The sequence below is a fragment of the Alligator mississippiensis genome, chromosome 7, assembly GCF_030867095.1.
Source record: "Alligator mississippiensis isolate rAllMis1 chromosome 7, rAllMis1, whole genome shotgun sequence".
Taxonomy (NCBI): Eukaryota; Metazoa; Chordata; order Crocodylia; family Alligatoridae; genus Alligator; species Alligator mississippiensis.
This window is the reverse complement of record NC_081830.1, coordinates 69,117,743-69,137,766: the sequence shown is the minus strand read 5'-3', so window position 1 is coordinate 69,137,766 and position 20,024 is coordinate 69,117,743. Positions and strand designations below refer to the sequence as shown.

Here is a 20,024-nt window from a genome sequence, read left to right as displayed (position 1 = left end):
GGGACCACCCGCAGACGCTACCAGCAGTGGCCAGCAGCAATCACGGACCACCCACAGACGCCACCAAGAGTGTTGGAGGCAAGGGAGTGGTGAGTGGTGACCACCCGCAGGCACCGCTGGCAGTGTTGGCGGCACCTTTTCGCAGGGGGTGTGCTGCCATGCCCAGGGGGTGCATGTGCACCCACGTGCATCCCCTACATGTTGCCAATGCTATTAGGGTTTGGGGTTTTTTTGCTTTTCTTTTTTTAAATCTTCCTCAGAGGCTCTGCATGCTGACTGAATCCAATGCTGGGGATTTTGACTGGGGTGCGCCAGTGCTCCTGCTAGGACTTAAAGCCAGAGGTTCATGGCTAGAGGGTCTTGCCCCTCCCCTCAGTGTCAGACTGAATGCCATATTTGGAGTCAGGAAGGAATTTTACCCCATGGTCAGTTTGCTATAGACTCTGGGAGTTTTGGCCTTCATCTATAGTGTTGGTGTGCTGTGGCCCCCTGCCTGGGCTCTCTTCAGTGTATAATAACAATATCTGCAGCAGCAGGACACTGGCTGCCACAGTCCCTCTGCTTTACTTGTGGCAGGTTAGAGTGTTGTGTCTTGTGTGGCTGTGTCAGGGTTGACTGTATAGTTTTTCCTACGAGTTAGACAATGGATTTGTATAGGATCATCCTGCCTCAGGCAGGAGGTTGGACTAGGTGACTTCTGGAGGTCCCTTTCATCCCTATTTCACTGTGATTCTATGATTCTCTTTTTACAGTTAAAACAGAGCTTTCCAAATGCAGCACAATGTTTGGAGCTATGTTGCCCTCCAGACTTGGTACATGCCTGCTTCTTTGCTCTCTCTCCCTGTGCATGCTTCTTAAGTGAGGGACCATCGCCTAATTCCTAACTCCCCCTGTATCCTGTTATGGAGCCTCTCTAAATGCAAACTTCTGTCACCACCCTGGCTCTCTTCCTGTGCAATTGGTCTATTGTTACATAGGTCTGAAAAGAACTCTCCTCTCAACAGAGAAGATGGTTCATTGCATTCTGGAAACTAAATCACACCACATTGGCAGTGCTGGGTTATACAAATAAAATGCAACTGTTGATAACAGCGCTTCTATATCTGTTGTGCAATTTCTCTCCAAAATGTGGTTATAACTGAAGTCACAGGTGTTTGGCAATTCTTAGTATATTACCATTGTTGCAAGGCAAAGTATGCATGCACAATGTCTATTAAAACAAAACCTAGTTTCCAAATTCCACTTAAGGAAATCATAGAGGTATTTCTATTTTCACTGCTGCAAGCCACATAGCTAAGCTTTTAAGAGCCTGACTGTCAAGCTAAGTTTTTCTACATGAACCTCTGTATACAGGTCTCTTAATCTTCAGTAATTTAAAAGATCCTTTAGTCCAAATGAGTAATAGAATATTCCTGCCCTCTGTTTCTGCAATCTTAAGAACTCCCCAAGCATATCAAGAAGCTATCCTTGCTGGTAGAATAATACCCATGGAAGATGAGAAGACAAAACTGTTATTCATAGAGATTGAATAATTCTGTTGTTCGTATCAGTGGATTTAAGGACTCCTATGGGAAAAGGGGTTCTCTTTGTAATATTTAATTTTCTGTGCAATTGATGATTTCTTACATTTACATTCTTATTTTAATTACTACTAACACAGCGGCACCTGCCAGGTCAGCTGAGGACCTATTCCCACTGCAGCCAAACTGCCCAGCTCCTCTTGATCCAGGTGGGCCCTCACCTTACTCAGAAGGCATCACTAGCTGCCCATGCAGCTTGAAGAGGGGCAGTTCAGCTCTTGTGTGCTCTACTTTCTGTATTTCCTCCATTAAGACATGCACCCCAGTTTCCAGCAGCTAAATTGGGGCAGGGGGTGGAGGGGAGGAAGGTGAATTTCATATGCGAGTCAATACGGTAGGTATTTGTAACTAACACATGAGCACAGCTTGGAAATTCCCAGTGCAGTGGCACATCTACATTTACCCATTGCAGGTTTTGTGCTATTTAAATCTTGAAAAATGAAAACCATACTTCAAGTGAAAACTTGAAAAGTGAAATTTTAGTGCCTACACCTACATGTAATACATACATATGCACACATACTATATATAAAATAAATAGAAAATCTGCCACAAGTTTACTCACAGCAGAATTTCAGCATGGTTTTACTTACTTGAATTACCTGCTTTCCTAAATCTAGCATGTCCAAACACTAAGGGTCATCTCCCTTGTTCTCCATGCTGGGATGTTACACAATTTCTCCTTAAAGAATTCCCAGTTCTTTGCTTATGGCTCCCCAATTTGCATAATCACTGTACAATTGTCTTAGAACAGACTTACTTGTCTCTCTATACTAATGTATACATGTTACTAATCACACTACAAAGGTTTATTTTTTATTATATACCTGGTTTCCTTCCCCAAATTTGTATCTCTTTACCCTGACGGGGCCTTGCGCTCAACCTTGTCAACCTATTTCCCAAAAACAAACAGCTCAACTTCAAAATAGATCATCTTTAGTATACATATAGCATAGGAGGTTGGGTTATACAGATTATTGAATAAGGGTATTATTATGTGGGGGTGGGGAGCTTGTATTGTTCTGCTTAAACTGTATACACAACAAATTGTAAGACAGCAGATAAATATCTATTAAGGTTTGGGTATATACATGAGAGAGACTTATGCTGAAATTACTTCAATAAAATTATTTATACAGAGCTATATGAACATTTGTTTGTATGAATATTATGGATGCCTGTGTGTATTTATGAGTTATGAGAACAAAGTAGAACAGATAAAACAAATTACTCAGGTCCTCGAGGGAAAAGTATGGAAACTGCTAATTGGGGAATATCCCTTATCTGGCGCTAACCATGTTAGAATGGTTTGCTCCAAGGGTACGGATACACAGTATCACCAACTCTCCTGAATGGATCATGAGAGCTGCAATTTCTAGGTAAAATTAAGTCTGACTCATGATAAAACTCTCAAATCTTGGGATTTTTTCTTCTGGCACGTCTCACGCCCAACGGGGCCAGAACCAGCCATAAAGTCCTTGGAAGCCCAAAGATTTATATGCAAAATCTCTTGATTTTTAAGAGTTTGTCTCTTGATTTTTGAGAGGTGGGGTTGGCAATATTGGATACATATAACTTTGAAGCCCTTTCAAGGGGTCAACAGCTGTTACACTCTACTTGCAATTGTTCAGTGTGGACAAGTTGGGAACAATACAAATGTAGCAAAACCACTCCAGCTTAGACTCTTGAAGTATTGTTAAAGTTGGACAGTTTTGCTTGTCCAAGCATTCTAGGCTTGTTCACACCTAACAGTGGGGGCCAACCTATCTGGCAGGCATGCCATCAATTGAGCCCCACACAGTCAGAGTACCCTTCCCCAGCCTGGTATGCTGCTCTGCTTTTTGCTCCCTATCTGCCACTGTGCTTCCTGGTCCCCACCCCTGGATCTGCTGTGTGCCATACACAGAGGCTGCCTGTGCCACATTACAAGCATAGGCTGGGCATCCCTGAACTAGAACATAATAGCTGCTGCTCTTCTGAAACAGTCACCTTTAGATGTTTCAAGTGTCCATACCCCACAACTAAAGCCTAGGATCAAAGAGGATACTAAATCATTATAGTGCCTTGGGTTTCAGGGAGGAGGCTGAAGTAAGGTGAGAAAGGCTGCCCAAGATGTGTCAACTAACAGGCAACCAACAGAGGGGTTGTTAATTGGGGGATCCAATCTTTTGGTTGACAGAGCCAGGTAATGCCTAGTGAGGGGCTTGTGAGGAATCCCAAGTGAGGGGACACAGTGTCTCAAACAAAGTCTCTTTGTCTGAACAATTTTGCTGAAAGCTGGGAACCTTTCAGCAAAAGCCACACCACACCATCACCGTGTACTTGCTTTGAAGAAACTAATTCTGCACACTACTACTGTTGACAGGTTCCTAAGCAGAAATCTATACAACCTTTTTAAGTCTGTTAGTTGATAATCACTAACCAAATTGAACTGGGTACCCAGCTGGATGGGTATGGATCATGGGATCCAACTTTCTGGGAGAATTTGAGGTATAACCTATCATTTGAAACTTGAATCACCTGAGGTTACAAAAGTGTTTCTGAGGAATGGCATGTCCAAGGACTATGACACTAAACATGAGCAAAAGAGAAGCACTTTCTGCCAAATAATACTACAATTGTGAGACCCTCAGCTATGACACATGCAGGACTTCTATTACTGGTTTAAAATAATCTTCAAAGTGTAGAGATTGGGGTTTTGCTATAAAGACTCTACGCAACCTTTTTGTGGCTCTGATGAATCACAACTTCTACAATGACTCTGCTGTAGTAATACTCCTAGCTGCGATGACCTTTATGCTTCCCTTGTCCAGAGCCAGCCCCTTGGCACAGTGGCGGAGTATGCAGGTGTGTCAGCTGCCAGCAGTGACAAATTTACAGGAAGCCGAAATAAAAACACAGATAGAGCCCCGACTCGTCATCCCTCAGCTATACACCTTCACCTGAAATAAAGTGCAAGAGGGCAGAGAAATTGCTGCACCAGAGGGTGTCTGTAGGCTGGGGTGATCTTTCTATATTTGGCTTTAGCAACAAAATCCATCAGTGGGTGTCACATATGGGATAGAATCAGGAAACTCTTCTGAAATGAAGAAAAACAGGCCCAGAACTAGATTTAAAAGGAAGGAGAGAGATACTGTATTGTTTCAAATAACAACTTCCTGAACTTTTATATGCACAATTCATACATAGTTATGAGCTAATCTAGAGGGATTTAAGAATAAATGAAAGATGATAATGACCTAACTGCTGGAGTCTCACCATGCAGCCAGATGTCTGGAAGCCAGTGTGTTGTGCTTCTGTGAGGTGACAGGGCACATGTGGCAGAAATTATGAACTGCTTCAGCCTTGCAGCTCCTCCCTGGAAAGAAATGCAGGAATTACCATACAGGATCAGACAGAGGACATCTGGTCCAGTATCCAATCTGTAATTCTGACCAGCACGAGATGCTTCAAAAAGCTTAAGAAACCAGTAGGGGGCAAAAGTGGAAGAACCCATCCCCTGGCATGTCATGCAGATGTCTAACAAGCAGAAATGGCTCAAGCTCCAAAGCATCACCTCCACCAAGTATCATTAAATAACTTCACTCTAATACAGCACTTTTCATTCTACATCTCACAATGTTCCATAGCAGAGTCAGTAAGGTTTTAGAGCAATGGGCCACATCAACCCTATTCAGATCCCAAGTGGGCCAGCGTTTCCAACTTGGTCTGCTGCCACTGCTGCTTCCTACCATCCAACTGTGACAACATGCAAACCCCACCTCACCATCCAGCTGCAGCACCAGCATGCCAATGTCCCAGCCATCTGGCTGTGCATGCAAAGCACGTACCCCTCCTGTTGCTGTCTGTGGCAGTTTGGCATGCAACGACCCGCTCCCACCACCACCATCTCCACTGCCCAGCTGCAGTGCAGCAAGGGAAGAGCCTGGGGGCTTTACAGCCCACGTTCAGCCTGTGAGCTGTATATTGCCAATTCCTGCTTTACAGAGTAGGGTAAGACTTCTATTTGGCAAATGAAAAAAACAAGAGGTTGTGGGATTATGTACAGATCACAAGATCATAAAACAGGTCACTGATGGAGCCAGGAATTAAGTAGTCTAAATCACCTACTTTCCAGTATCTGGTCCTGTACTAATAAGCAGGTGAAACGGCATTTCCACTACACATACAATCAAGCTCAGATTTCCAAGTAGGGTCATTTCTGTTCCCACTATTGTCAAACACAGTCTGACCTTGCAGTTTTGTATACTTTAATTCAGATGTCACAACTGTGTCCTCTGCAGGGTCTGTACTCACCTGGCATTTGCCAAACTACATACAGAACTTCAGGTTTGCAAAGGCTGGACCTCATTTGTCCAGGAGGATGCATGTTGTCTGACAAGCCCACACCCTATAATGCTGTTGCAGTTAAAACCGTTTACTTTTACAAAGGACTCTGAACATTTTATTATCAATTGTTCAGAGTAAACATGACCCTTTCCTCTGAGGAGAGCACAGGTGTGGGGTTTCAGATCATCTCTTCTCCTCCCAACTGCTTTTAACTGCCAACCCCTTACAGCTTCCAGGTTTAGCTCAACTTGAGAAGCTAAAATATTCTAGTCCCTTTCACTTCCCTCCAGTATCAAAATGTTACATATCCACTTAATAGTCTATACGAATTGCATAAAGGAAATCTGTACAAATTGCCCATCGGTTCTCAGATCCCTACTGAGAGAATTACTGGACTCTTGAGGAGAAGGAAAAAGCAGTCACATGAGGTTTACTTTTACATACTACTTTCTTAAAAAAAACTGCAAATTTCCTGCTCTTCCACACATTTATATTAATTCTTATTAGTATTTCTAGACTCTAGTAACATCAGTACCTTAGGAAACCTGAAATGTTTTAACAAAAACTAGCCGTGAAAGGTTTTGAAATTTATTTTCTGTACCAATGTGAAGCAAAAAATGCAGAAGAGAAAAAAATAAATACCCAACAGTCTGTGGGAGTGCCATCAGGAGACCCAGGTTAAATTCCCTGATCTAAATCCAGAGGAGTGATTCAATTTCCAAGCTACTGATTATCCTCCCCCCCCGATTTTGATCAGCAATTCCACGGTGAAACATACCATAGAGTAGACACAAGCCTTCCCAATAATGAACTTCACTAAAAGACAAGCATTTCTACAAGAAGTTTTGGCTGCAAAGCAATCCCATCATTTTCTGATGAATACAATTTTATGGAAAAGTTCTCAATATCCTTGTTTAAATATCTTAGGTTTAGATGATGAATGAAGAGGAAGCACCATGAAGCAACCATTATTATTACCACTGTTACACTAAATATAAGAAATGAATCATCAATAATATCTTTATGTGTTTTGGTATGCTTCTGAACTACATTCAATAGCATGGCTTTTAAACTAGTCTAATCCAAGCTAATTCCAACCTGGAGTATTGTTGAGCCTGAGCCAAAGTTCACTTTCTCTCTTACACATTTAAATCAAGAAAAAAAAAATAGTCATCTCAAAGATTTAAAAGATGCCATTAATGAGAAGAGCAGACAGGTGTAAAAGGACAGAGCCTAAGATTGCAGGTTTTTGAGATCAAGTCAACCACCCAAACAGTGCAGTTGGGCCCAAGCTAAAGGCTGGGCTGAGCCGGAAGTCAGACAGAAAAAAAATACAGTATCCATCAGCACAGACATAATGTAAGACACCCCACTGACTAACACTAAAGTGCTGGCATGGTGAGCAAGTGTGATTCAGCCCCATCCCCGTCTCCAGACATGCTCAACACCTGGGAAGGGTACTCTCGCTTTCTATTGTCTTTAACCATATGTTAATCTTCATTCAGGACAACCAGCACCAACCAAACATTTCCATGTTAAAAAACAAAAAAAATTATTTTTGAGGAGGGGCATGCCACTGAGTGAGAAAGGGAAAGGAGCAGGGGGTCAAAAGCAGGAGGATGCAAGGTTCTTACCTGTTTGGGGGACTTACTTTAAGTCCCCAACTGTTCTCAGTTGTTAGAGAGAAGGTTCGGTCTGGACATCAGGAAACATTACTTTACAGTTAGGGCTGGCAGGCTCTGGAACGGGCTCCCAAGATCCCACCTCCCAAGAGGTGGTACTCTCTCCTACCTTGGGGGTCTTCAAGAGGAGGCTAGACAGATATTTGGCTGGGGCAATATGATCCCGGCACCCATTCCTGCCCGGGGCAGGGGGTCAGACCTGACGATCTGTTTAGGTCCCTTCCAACCCTAAGTACTATGATCCAAAAGTGGGGGTGTTGACCACACAACCCTGGATTCACCCCTGCCTGTGGGTGCCTGAGTCCAAGATCTAGCTCATGGGCAGCATCTGTGCCAGTAGCAAATCAACTTGTCACAACCCAGTTAATCAGTGCCCATGCCACTAGCAAGAGATACCATTCAAGTAGTCAACTAAGGGTTAAAAAAAAATCCTTGCCAGAAACTCCTGAAACAAAATCCTGGCGGAGAGCTGTATATAATTTATGCCCACGTCACAAACAAGAAACGAAACTTAAGACTGGTCAGGGTGAAAGGGGATAGCCCTGCCATAAATCCCTGCAATTGGTCAAGAAACAAGCATAAGCCCCTCATCATAACCTCATACATAACAGGCAGAAAACCTAACCCACTACCTTGTAACCTGAAAGCAACCTGAGAGCACAAAACTGCTGCTTGCCAGAAAATTAAAGATTCCACATAACAGTTCATCATTGGGTATCTCCGTCAGACACCTCTGTCTATAAATAGTTTAGCAACTTCCGCCCAAGCCAGGGAAAACTCTGGGGAATCTCTGAGGAGAAACCTGAGCTTATCACCAGAGTGACTTGGCAGTCTGATCAGCTGTCAATTACCCCCCGTCATCGTAAATCTTGACGTATCAAAGCCCTGCAGGCACGATAGCACGTTTTCGGCGCCACGTCCGTCATTGCTTGGCTGTAACCCATACGTTTGACTATAATCGATGCAACTGTAACAGAAACAAAGGCTCAGCCTGCGTCGCACGTCACTATCTGGGCGACGTAAGTAAGCAATCTCCTGTAACCAACACGCGTCTGTGCCTGGTTAATTTCACCCCATCCATCACTACCTGCCTGTCAGGTGAAAGTTTTACTGCTCCGGTGGGGGGGGTCAGAAAGCAGCTGCCAGCCGGCTGCTCTGATCTCCGACACAACCAAAGCATCCACCAAGCCACACACAGACATAAAACCAAATTAGTTGTTAAGCTATTTACAGAATTTACCAAGTTCCCCTAAACACCAGGAGACCAGATATACGATGATAAAAAGAGATTTTATGAGTCAGTACAGTTAGCTTCTTATGCAAGGGTTACCAAAAATAATCACATTCACAACACTTGACTCTATCCTATCTATATGCAAGTAGATTAATCCAGGAAACCCCAGCTTTCACCTCCTTTTTAAACTGAAACACAACCTGGACATGGACTCCTGTAAATTATGTAACCTGCTGCTAAAAGCTGCTCAGTCATTTTCCATGTTGAGAGAATGTATAGTTAAAACTTAGCAAGACAGCAGGGCAAGGGGAAGTTGATGATAGATGAGTGGGACAGGGGTAATTATGGTGTTAACATTTCTAGGTTTGTTGGAAATAAAACAAGTCCTTATTTTCAAACAAGCAAGGGGAAAGAGGGCTAAATAAACGCTCCTTGCCCTGTGATAGTATCAACAGCTAAACCAGTCTCAACCATTTTTTTCTGAAAGTTCATTCTTTGCTACATATCCAGTCATGGACTATATCAGAGATGCCTCATCATTTCAAAATCATATTCCAGAGTGAATGGTACCATGCATCAGCCCTTTAGGCATTAAACCTTTAAAAATAGGAAGGGAAATTATGGTGAAATTACATCAGGATAAGAATTTTGGGCATAACACACAAGTGAGGTAAATTTCAAAATAAAGCATCATAATATGCCAGACACTACCTACAATTACATAGGTTTTGTTAAAACTGAAACAAACTGCCAGACTTCAAGAATTGCCATTCTCTTTGGCTGGCAAAAAAAAAGAAATTTGCATTCACAGCAGTTTTTGTGCAATGTCAAATGGTGCTTGACATTACCACACACAGCATTCATTTACCAGATGCTCAAAGGCTGAAAGAACAATATTTAAAGAAAGGGGGTTCAAAGCCAAATACTTTATGTAACCCCCACAGTTACTCAGAGGTCTTAGTCACTTGCCTGGGAGAGAACTTTGGCTTCCTGGCACACAGGATATTCTGGTTGGGTAAATAATATTCAAATCCTGGGGATTTCTGTCCTCCCCATGCCCCAGGTGAATGCTAGGAATATCTGCCACCTGCTACTTGTTACCCTCATTTCAAAATAAAAATTATAAGTCCTCAATGGGCATCATACAGACACTGGAACACGCTGATGGGGTTCATTAGTGCATTGTCCTATACAAATATGCATTAGTGACACCAGATCACCTGAAGATTTTTAAAGCAACATGTGAGGTTGACAGATACGTTTAATGAAAAATACCCATAGCGGGGAAAACTAGAAAAAACACCTCCAGTATACAAAATGCACATCAATCAAGAATATATTGACATCAGCCAGCATTCGTTTTCACCAAAAGTGTTGTCTTCAGAAGTCATGGGAGCAAAACAAATGAATATTCAATAATCCCTGCGCCCAAATCATTTCACATTTGCATAGACTGATGAATTTATAGGCAGAGTTCTTTGTTACCTTATTAATAATAAATGGCATATATCTGTGCATACATTGTGTTATATCATTAATCTATAACCCAAGCCAGCAACTACATTTCAGCATGAGCTTTGTACAGTAAAAGCCATGTTATCTGGCACTTCATTAACCAGCATACTCTATTAACTGGCATTCCAGTTGATGCAGCAAAAGTGAAACCAGAAGTCCTGCTTCCGGTTTAGCTGAGTCCCACTTTGGGCCACGGTGAATTTACTGATAAATTAATAAAGTTTACATGTAATCCAATGTATCCAATATGTACAGGGGAGAGCAGGAGGGGCAGAGCGGTGCCTGTCCCCTGGCACACTGATGCACTGGACGCAGCAGGGGCAGGTAAAGATGCCTCTCAGGTAACCGGTGTCTCTGGTTATCTGGCACCGCCCATTCCCCATGGGTGCTGGATGACAGAGCTTTTGCTGTATTTATAATTGCTGAGCCTTTTATAACCTGCTCAGTCCAAAGTGCATTTATAAGAAATTGGGCATGTCTACACATGCATTTAGGCGCTTTTTCTAATGTGCATTAAATTTAGTACCTCCAATGTGACATAGTAAAGAAATGCACATTAGGCTGCCTTAATGCACAGTAATGAATGCACATGGTTTTTCAGTGCCACTTAATGTGCAGTAGTCTATTTTACTGTGCATTAGCATAATCACATGGTTTTTAAAGTAATGCTTTAATGTACAGTAAAATAGGCTACTGTGCATTAAAGCACATATATAGACATACCCACTGAGTACAGAAATGAGCTCCCAGAGAAAGGAACAAAGCTACAGCTGAGAGACTTGGCAGCGTGACAGCTCCCAACCTCCACTGGCATCTCTCAAACAAACTAATGAACTCCCATCCTCACAGAGGCATCAGGCCTTGCCTGATGAAAGCAAGTGTCTGCTGTGTCCCCACTTCAATACAAAACACAGTATCACTGGACCTAATAACAAGGAGTACAACATCCAAAGTTTATGCACCTGCAACTCTACCAGCTCTTCTGCTGTCTACATTGAAGGTGATCTCTACATGTAAGAATGAATAAACGCCAATATTACATCAGCTGCAGAATGACACAAATGCCTGAAGCAGAACATGTCTACTGCCCCAGATAATCCATTGCTGACCTGAGGATTGCTGTTCTCAGGCAAAGAGTTTTAAAAACCCAGTTGGAACAGGAAACTGTAGAACAAGAAATCATCTATAAACTAGATTGTGTTTGTGTTATATTTTATAATTATGTTTTAAACATGGACTATGAATTCTTATCTCATTACCTGGATTAGGTTTTGTGACCTCCTTTTTCCCCAGTGAGTTTACTGATCATTTGCTTCTCTCTCCTAGCACTATCCCCTCCCTCTCTCCCCCTCCATTATCGTTTGTATTCCTGTCTCCTTTTTATACTCTTGTAACACTTCTGCTGGGGCACCAGTCAGCAGCAAAAACAGCCGGGTTCAATTTTGGGGTACCTCATAAATTATACCAGTGACTCAAGCCCCCATCCAGAAAATCTGGGAACACTAAATTTGCTGGGGCATCCCATGTAAACAAAACTCCCTCTCTCACAAGCAGTATAAACACAAAAACCCAAATCTGTTACACAGAATAAAGCAAAACAAAAGAAATTTGTAAATATAATTTTAAAACACTATTAACTACAGAGCAAAATCTATAGGTGGCACCCTCTTGGGGAGGCTTCACCCATACCCGGGCAGTCTGGGATTTGGGACTCCGCAACAGGGAGTCCCAGCATCCTGCACCCCTATACCTGCCCTTCAGCAATAGGCTGGGGAGGGGGGCCCACACCAGAGAGTCCTATGAGCATCTCCTTGGGTTCACTGTGCCACAGGGAGCTGCTTGAAAGCGTTGGTCCTTCTGCATTGCAAGGGGCCCCTTGTTGCTCCTGAAGACGTGGTAGGATGCCGATCTTTGCCCCCATGGAGAGGCTGAGTGCGTATGTGCAGAGCGACCGCAGCTGCAGCCAGCATGCATGTACCTCAAAACTTTTGGGCTCGATTATATGGCCTGCTGAAACAAAACTGCAGGACAAACTCCAGAAGAAGCCAGGTTCATTAACAGCTACAGCTGACCCAACCGCACAGCTTGACTGGAGCAAAGGACCATAAAGGTAAACAAAAGGGAGAAGCCAGGCCTACCCTCTAAGCCTGGGCTGCAGGTAGTCTGGGCCACTGGGAGCAAAAAATGTTGCAAACCTCAACCACAGCCCAAAGCAGGAAGGATCAGAAATTCTCAGGTTTCAACCCTGTTTAAAACTGCCAGGCCTAACTCCTGGTCAGCAAACCCAAGGAATCAATACTCTCTTCCCCAGTATTAATCCCTTAAACCCATAAAAAAAAAAAAAAAGGTGAAGAAAAGGAGAGAGGAGTTCCCAGACACTGGGATAGTTCTCCCTGTCTCTCTCACTCTCTCCTCTGAGTTTCCCTTTTTGCTATCTGCAAATTCCTTCTCACTCAGAGGAGACTTCACTCTTCACCAGCTACTCGCAGCTTCTTCCCCTCCCCAAACCAGCCTAGCTCACCTTATATCCCCCTGCATGACATCACTCTGGCCTTGTCTGGTCAGGGAGTGCTGCAATCCAGTCTTTCATCCAACCAATGTGCCTGGAGGATCTTCTGCTTCTATTAGCCAATGAGTCCAGAGGGTTTTACATACTTTGCCCAGGTATAGGCCCCACCTTGCCATGTACTGAGCACATGGCCAGAACAACAGGGTCCATCTTGCCCACATAAAAACACAACATATAGCAACCAAAAGCAAACAGTTTACCATACACAACCCCAAGTGTTACACTCTGCTTTCTGCACATCTTTTCACAGCATCAGATGAAGGGAAGTTGGGTTCACGAAAGCTTGTACTCTAATATATAGATCTGATTTTAGCTAGTCTGTAAAAGCGCATATCTACCCTGCCTTCTGACTGACTCCAGATGAATGTAACCGCCCCTCTGCAGATAGAGGTGCCTAGCACTCATTCCAAAAATTCTGCAGCAACAGAAGATCAGCGTTAAGTCTTTGAAATCAATAAATGCACCAACTGACCCTCCTCAGGGAATCATGAGCCTAGATCACAAATATATTGTCTCAGCCACAGAGCAAATCCTCTTGCCAGACACTTGTCTGTCTGTTATACCTGAAACAAGTTCAGGTTTGTAGCTGATTGTTCTAAAGCAAAACAACTCTGTATACATGTCATAGAAGTGAGGCATCAGGCCACCTTGCTATTAGTGTATCAGAAAGAATGACCAAGATAGACTGAAAAAAAATAGTCCACAATCAACCAGATTAAATTCAGCAAGGGCAAGTGCAAAGTCCTGCACTTGAGGTGGAATAACTTCATGGGAAAATACAAATTGGGGAACGGACTGGCTTGGCTACAGCACTGCAGAGAGGGACCTGGAAATTACAATGGGCCATAAACTGAATGAGCACAGTGTGCTCTTGCTGCCAAAAAGGGCCAACAGTATACTGAGTTGTATTAACAGGCATATCACTTGCAAAATCAAGGAAAATGATTCTTCCACTTTATTCAGCATTGTTAAGGCCTCAGTGGAACACCGTCTCCAGTTTTAGGCCTCACACTTCAAGAAGGATGTGGACAGACCAGAAAGAATCCAGCACAGAGCAACAAAAATTATGAGAGGCCTGGGAAGCATGCCATGCAAGGAAAGGCTGAAAAATATAGATGTATTCAGTCACGAGAAAAGAAGGCTGACAGTGTCAGGATCAACTGGGCTGTGGAAAGGCACTTAGTGACTTACCATAGGTCAGCTGGAGCCACACCAGGCATCTACTGCAGTCTGAGTGGTCAGGCCAAGGGTTGAGGTGGTATTGCGGACAAGGCAGGTGGTAGGTCACAGCCAGGATCTCCAAACAAGGCAGAGGTCTAAGAAACACACACAGGAGCACTGTTCCTTGGACTAGTGCCACAGGAAGTAGGAAGACAAGGTTCCTTGGGTGAATCTGATATCTTTTATTAGACCAACCCAAATAGTTGGAGAATAGTTATTAAGCAAGCTTTCGGGTTCAAAAACCCTTTGTCAGGCTAAGGAAGTTTCAGCAGTTGGTGTGTGCTCTTCCTGGATGAAATGAAAAGTAAAGCCAGGGGCTGGGCTGGTATGTATACAAGACAGGTAGCGCATTCATTCTGGTGCGCAGTTGTTGTTTGGTCTCTCCTACGTATTTTCCATCAGGGCATTTGGTGCACTGGATGAGATATATTACATTTCTGGAGGTGAAATATGTAAATGTAATATACCTCATCCAATGCACCAAATGCCCTGATGGAAAATACGTAGGAGAGACCAAACAACAACTGCGCACCAGAATGAACACACACCGGAAATCTATCAAAGACAGAAATACCCAATTCCCTGGGGGGGCACATTTCTCACAAGAAAACCACTCTTTCTCCAATCTCTCAGTCCTGATCCTCAAAGGAAACGTACACAACACTTCCCAGAGGCGAGCCTATGAACTCCACTTCATCAACCTCCTGGATACTAAAAATCATGGACTAAATATAGACATTGGATTTATGACGCATTATAACCTGCCTGACATCTGACTCCCCAGGTATCTCTCCACTTTCATCCCCCTTCTCTCTCTCTCTCTCTCTCTCTCTCTCTCTCTCTCCCCCCCCCCCCCCAAGCGTGTGTCTCACCCATTGACTCCTCAATCTACATTTTCACTGACTGCCTATCTTGTAAGCATACCAGCCCAGCCTCTGGCTTCTTTACTTTTCATTCCATCCAGGAAGAGCACACACCAACTGCTGAAACTTCCTTACCCTGATGAAGAGTTTTTGAACCCGAAAGCTTGCTTAATAACCTATTCTCCAACTATTTGGGTTGGTCTAGTAAAAGATATCAGATTCACCCAAAGAACCTTGTCTGCCTATGTCCTTAGACCAACACAGCTACAACCTACACCCCTGCAACAGGAAGTAGGAGGAGTTTTAGAGTCCCCCTGTCAGTGGCTCATGGTTCCCATAGGTTCCTCCAGGTCACCTGACTCCGTTTCAGTGTCTTCATGGGAAAGGCCAGGCTGGGGCTGGTACCTGACCAGCTGCCTGTTGTTGCTGAGGCCCTGGCTTCTGCCTACTGGTTTGGCTGCTCCAGGTTTAGATCCCCAGACCATTAACAGAGGTCCCCAAATACATAAAGGGCAATTATAGCAAGGATGGAGATGGTATTTTCTCTGTAGCCATAGGGGACAGGACTAGGAGCAATGGCCTCAAGATGCAACAGCGGAGGTTTAGGAGGAACTTTCTACCTGTGAGTGTGGTCAAGCATTGCACCAAGTTACCTGAAGAAGTGATGGGCTCTCCATCTCAATAAATTTTCAAAATCAAGTTAAACAGACACTTGACTGGGTTTAGTCATGGATGATTCTACCTTTACCAGGAGCCTGGACCTTGTGAAGTCTCTTCCAGCCCTACTTTCCTATGATCTTTTGTTGTTATCAATATGAAGGAATATGCATTTCTCTGGGAACAGAATTTGTAAAATAACTTCTGGTAAGAACACAGTAAAGAGAGGCAACACAAGAATGTGAAATTCATTTATCAGTCCAACAAAACCAGGGTTAACTCATTTTCTTTAAGCAGTCAGAGTATTTTGGAGTACTTCAAATTATAAAAAGTGTTTGATGGAAGTTTGGCAAAAAGCTGAAACCACCTTTTCAAATACTGTTCAAGATGCCATCTTTGGGTTTTTTCAAAGGCTCATGGGTTAGATCGTAAAGTAGTTTAAAGGCTTCATGATTCTGGTGCTCCCATTGATTGTCTGCTTCTGTCTGTGGAGGGAAGTTTTTCTTCCAGCAGAGATCCTTGAATTGCTAAAGTCCCTATAGAGTTTAATAATCATGTTCCTTTCAAAACTAATCCACCTTTTTACAAGCTTAAGTCACAGGAGTACTCAGAGACCCTGTTCAAAAGACCAAATCCCTGCCTGAGTTCCTGTCTAAACCTAGGCCACTCACTGCCCTTTGAAGATAGTTCTGAAATACATGAATAGTACAGTGCACTCACTGCTCAGTAGTTTTCCTAAAAGACACGTTAATCTTAACATGGAAGTTGTTCATCACTGTGAACAAAGTGCGACCCTTAATAAAGAATTTCTGATGAAGAAATTGTTGATTACATCTATAGGGAAGAACCCATGACTTGAACGGAAAGTTTTCTTATTTGCACAGATATGGTATTAAAGTAAATGCCAAGTTTAATTTACCCTGAAGTGTATATTTATGGCGTAAGCACTATAATAACAAGCTACAAGAATATGGAATCCTTCCAATCTAAAAGAGCAAACAAAATTTAATAGGAGACAGACTAATGCTGGCTACTCCTGTCTTACAAGTTAGAGGTTGAGCCAGTGCAGGCAGCTGAACAACAGTGGAGCTATCCTGAGAATATAACTAGACAAATGGTGCATGAGAAGGAAAAGCTGGGCTATATATGGCAGGACATGGGTTGTGGATGGTTGGTAAATCCAGGGGAGAATGGGAGAAGCTAGTACCAGAACAATCTGGAATGAATCAAGAGACTAAAATTGCAACAAGGGAAATTTAAATTACCCATTAAAACTAACCAACAGGGGATTCAGGTTTTCTCTGTTTAAAAATCACAAGTTCTCTGATAAAATGCCACAAACTCTTTGGCCCAAACAAGCCCAAAATCCATGTTTTTCTGTGATTAAAATGAAACGCCACTATATGTATAGGTATCAGCTGAACCCAATATTTTATTGATATATTTACAATTTTAAAGCAATTTGGAAGCCTATCAGTGCCTCAATCACCATAATTAAATACATTCTAAATACCTATAAATTTTGGGGATTGATTATGGGTTTTTATCATGGAAAATCAGAGCTCCCCCTGCCCCCTCCACTCACCACAATGCAGGGCCAACTGTGACTATCCCTGCCCCCACTACATTGGAGTGCTGAACAGTCCTGATACGTCAGTGCCCTGCCCATGCCATTGCCCCTCGCTTCTGACTCAACCCCCCGCCCCACCCCTGCTGGAGCCCCTCACTCTCCAACCACAGCCTCCACAGCCCTGCTGGAGCCCCTCACTTCCCTCCTTAGCCCTCCAGGCCCTGCCAGTGTCCCTCATTCCCCATCCACAGCCCCACTGTCCCTCCTGCTCTGCCGGAGGGGACTTCCAGTTGCCAAAGCTACAGGGCCAGGGACCTAGGTCCAGTCTCCTGACCCCCCAGCAGTACCCAAGGCCCAGCTGCTGCCCATGGGGGGCAGCAGGTGCTGAGGCAGAGCAAAGCACAGAGCGCAGCTCCCCCTCCCCCATGGGTGGCATGGCTGGAATGGAGTCCCTCAGGGGGAGGTAGATATGGGCTACCTGTGGTGGGCTTGGAGCCCCCCACCCTGCTGCCCTCACCCCAGATCCTCCACAGGGCAGCTTGGCTTAGCAGGGAACTCTTTAGTAAACTAAATCACAAAAAGGAAGCCTATAAGAAGTGGAAACTGGACAAGCAACAAGGGAAGAATATAAGAGCATTACTTGGGTATGCAGGGATGAACTCAGGAAGGCCAAAGTGCAATTGGAATTGCAGCTAGCAAGGGATGTGAAAGGTAACGAGAAAGGTTTCTACAAGTAACGGTAGCAAGAGAAGTATGACAGGGAGCAAGCTCAGAGCCAGGTCTCAAGTCAGCCCACCTAGCTGTCTATGGGACAATCCGCCCAGACCAAACGTAGTCCTAGCAGGCCTCTTACACACATACCGCCTCCCCTCTCACTGGGGCCTCTCACACTCCACCCTCTCTCACAGGGTCTCTTTCTTGCCGCACGATAGTGTGCCCCGTCTGCTTGCTCTGCTCCCTCTCAGAGCAACCCCATAGGCCTTGGGACTTATCAGGTTCACTCCTTGGGTGCTAGGTGTGCAGTCTTTTGGGCCTGTCTCGTGACCCTCACCTGGGTAGTGGTCAGCCAATAATCTGACCTGGGCTTTTTGCCCTGGCCCCTCCTGGGGCAATTCTACACACTCTCTACATGCTCTTGTGCGGGTTGGCCCATGTGTTGTCCTTCAGGCCTACTCTGGTTCCACCCTACCGAACACACCCCCTGGGGCTGTTCTTCAGACCATCCCACAGCCCTACTCAACCCCAAGTTACACCCAGTCCTTCAGGCAGTAAAGGCGTGCCCTACTCTGGCAGGGCCCCACTACTGTTCCCTCTCTGGGGCCACTCAACTGGGGCCTCCTGGGTCTCATTCCCCTGTGGGGGCTCAGGTAGCCATACCCATGCCTGGCTCCTCTCCTCTGCTGGGGTCTTACACCTGCTAGGGCTCAGGTGGCCATGACCATGCCTGGCCCTTGTACTCATGGTGCTGTGGGGGCTAGGGGCTACTAAGACACCCCGACTCACCTTTCACCAGGGAGGTGAACGGTCTTGGTACTTGAGTGAAGCCACTGTGCCACTGGCAGTCCCACCAGGCCTCCCTTCCCCATCAGGGTGCAGTTTTAAGTCATGCCCAGGGCCAGAAGCCTCCAAGCCATCCCCCTAGCTCCTCCCCCTACCTCTAGGATGTCGTGAGCCCCAACTCAGCCAGGTGATGTTGCTCCCTTGGCTGCAGGCAACACACTGCTGACTCTGCCTGGCTTACCTTAGTTTTAAAATGGCCACCCTAATCAGGTACCTGCCGGTTGCCTGCTCCAGCCCTTAAAGTGGCAAGCACCCAAAGGATCAGGGAAAGTGTGGGTCTCTCACTGAACAGGGGAGGAAACCTTGTGACAGAGGACGCAGAAAAGGCTGAAGTGCTCAATGCCTTCTTTGCCTCTGTCTTCACAGGCTAGGTCAGCTCCCAGACTACTGCAGCAAGCAGCATAGTTTGGGAAGGAGATGAGCAGCCTTCAGTGATGAAAGAACAGGTTAGGGACTACTTTAAAAAGCTGGATGTGTACAAGTCCATGGGGCCCGATGGGATGCACCTGAGGGTGCTGAGGGAGTTGGCTGATGTGATTGCAGAGCCACTGGCCATCATCTTTGAAAACTCATGGCAATCAGGAGAGGTCCCAGATGATTGGAAAAGGGCAAACATAGTGCCCATATTTAAGAAAGGGAAAAAAGAGGATCCAGGGAGCTATAGTCCAGTCAGATTCACCTCAGTCCCTGGAAAAATCATGGAGCAGATCCTCAAGGAATCCATTTCTAAACACCAAGAGGAGAAAAAGCTAATTAGTAACAGTCAGCCTGGATTCAGCAGGGGTAAGTATGTTACCAATCTGACTGCCTTCTATGATGAGACGACTGGCTTTGTGGATATGGGGAGACCAGCGGATGTGCTGTACCTTGATTTTAGCAAGGCTTTTGATACGGTCTCTCACAGCACTCTCGCAGGCAAGCTAAGGAAGTATGGGCTGGATGAATGGACTGTAAAAGTGGATAAAAAAAACTGGCTGGAGCATCAGGCTCAGAGGGTACTAATCAATGGCTCGATGTCTTGTGGGTAGCCGGTATCAAGTGGAGTGCCCCAGGGGTCAGTCGTGGGGCAGGTTTTATTCAATGTCTTCATCAATGACCTGGAAGATGGCATAGTGTGCACCCTCAGCAAGTTTGCAGAGGACACCAAGCTGGGAGAAGTAGTAGATACACTGGAGGGTTTGGCTACAATTCAGAGCGACCTAAACAAATTGCAGATTGCGCCAAAACAAATCTCACAAGATTCA

General features: G+C 44.6%; 1 long non-coding RNA gene across 1 annotated transcript in view; it reads right to left on the bottom strand.

Moving 5' to 3' along the window:
• The window catches only part of LOC132251441 (uncharacterized), a 45,422-nt gene extending 30,858 nt beyond the window's left edge, over positions 1-14,564 (bottom strand). The window contains exon 1 of the long non-coding RNA XR_009463500.1: positions 4,820-14,564. This is a non-coding gene — a long non-coding RNA (uncharacterized LOC132251441). The remainder of the gene's footprint in view (positions 1-4,819) is intronic.
• Between the last annotated feature and the right edge of the window lie 5,460 nt (positions 14,565-20,024).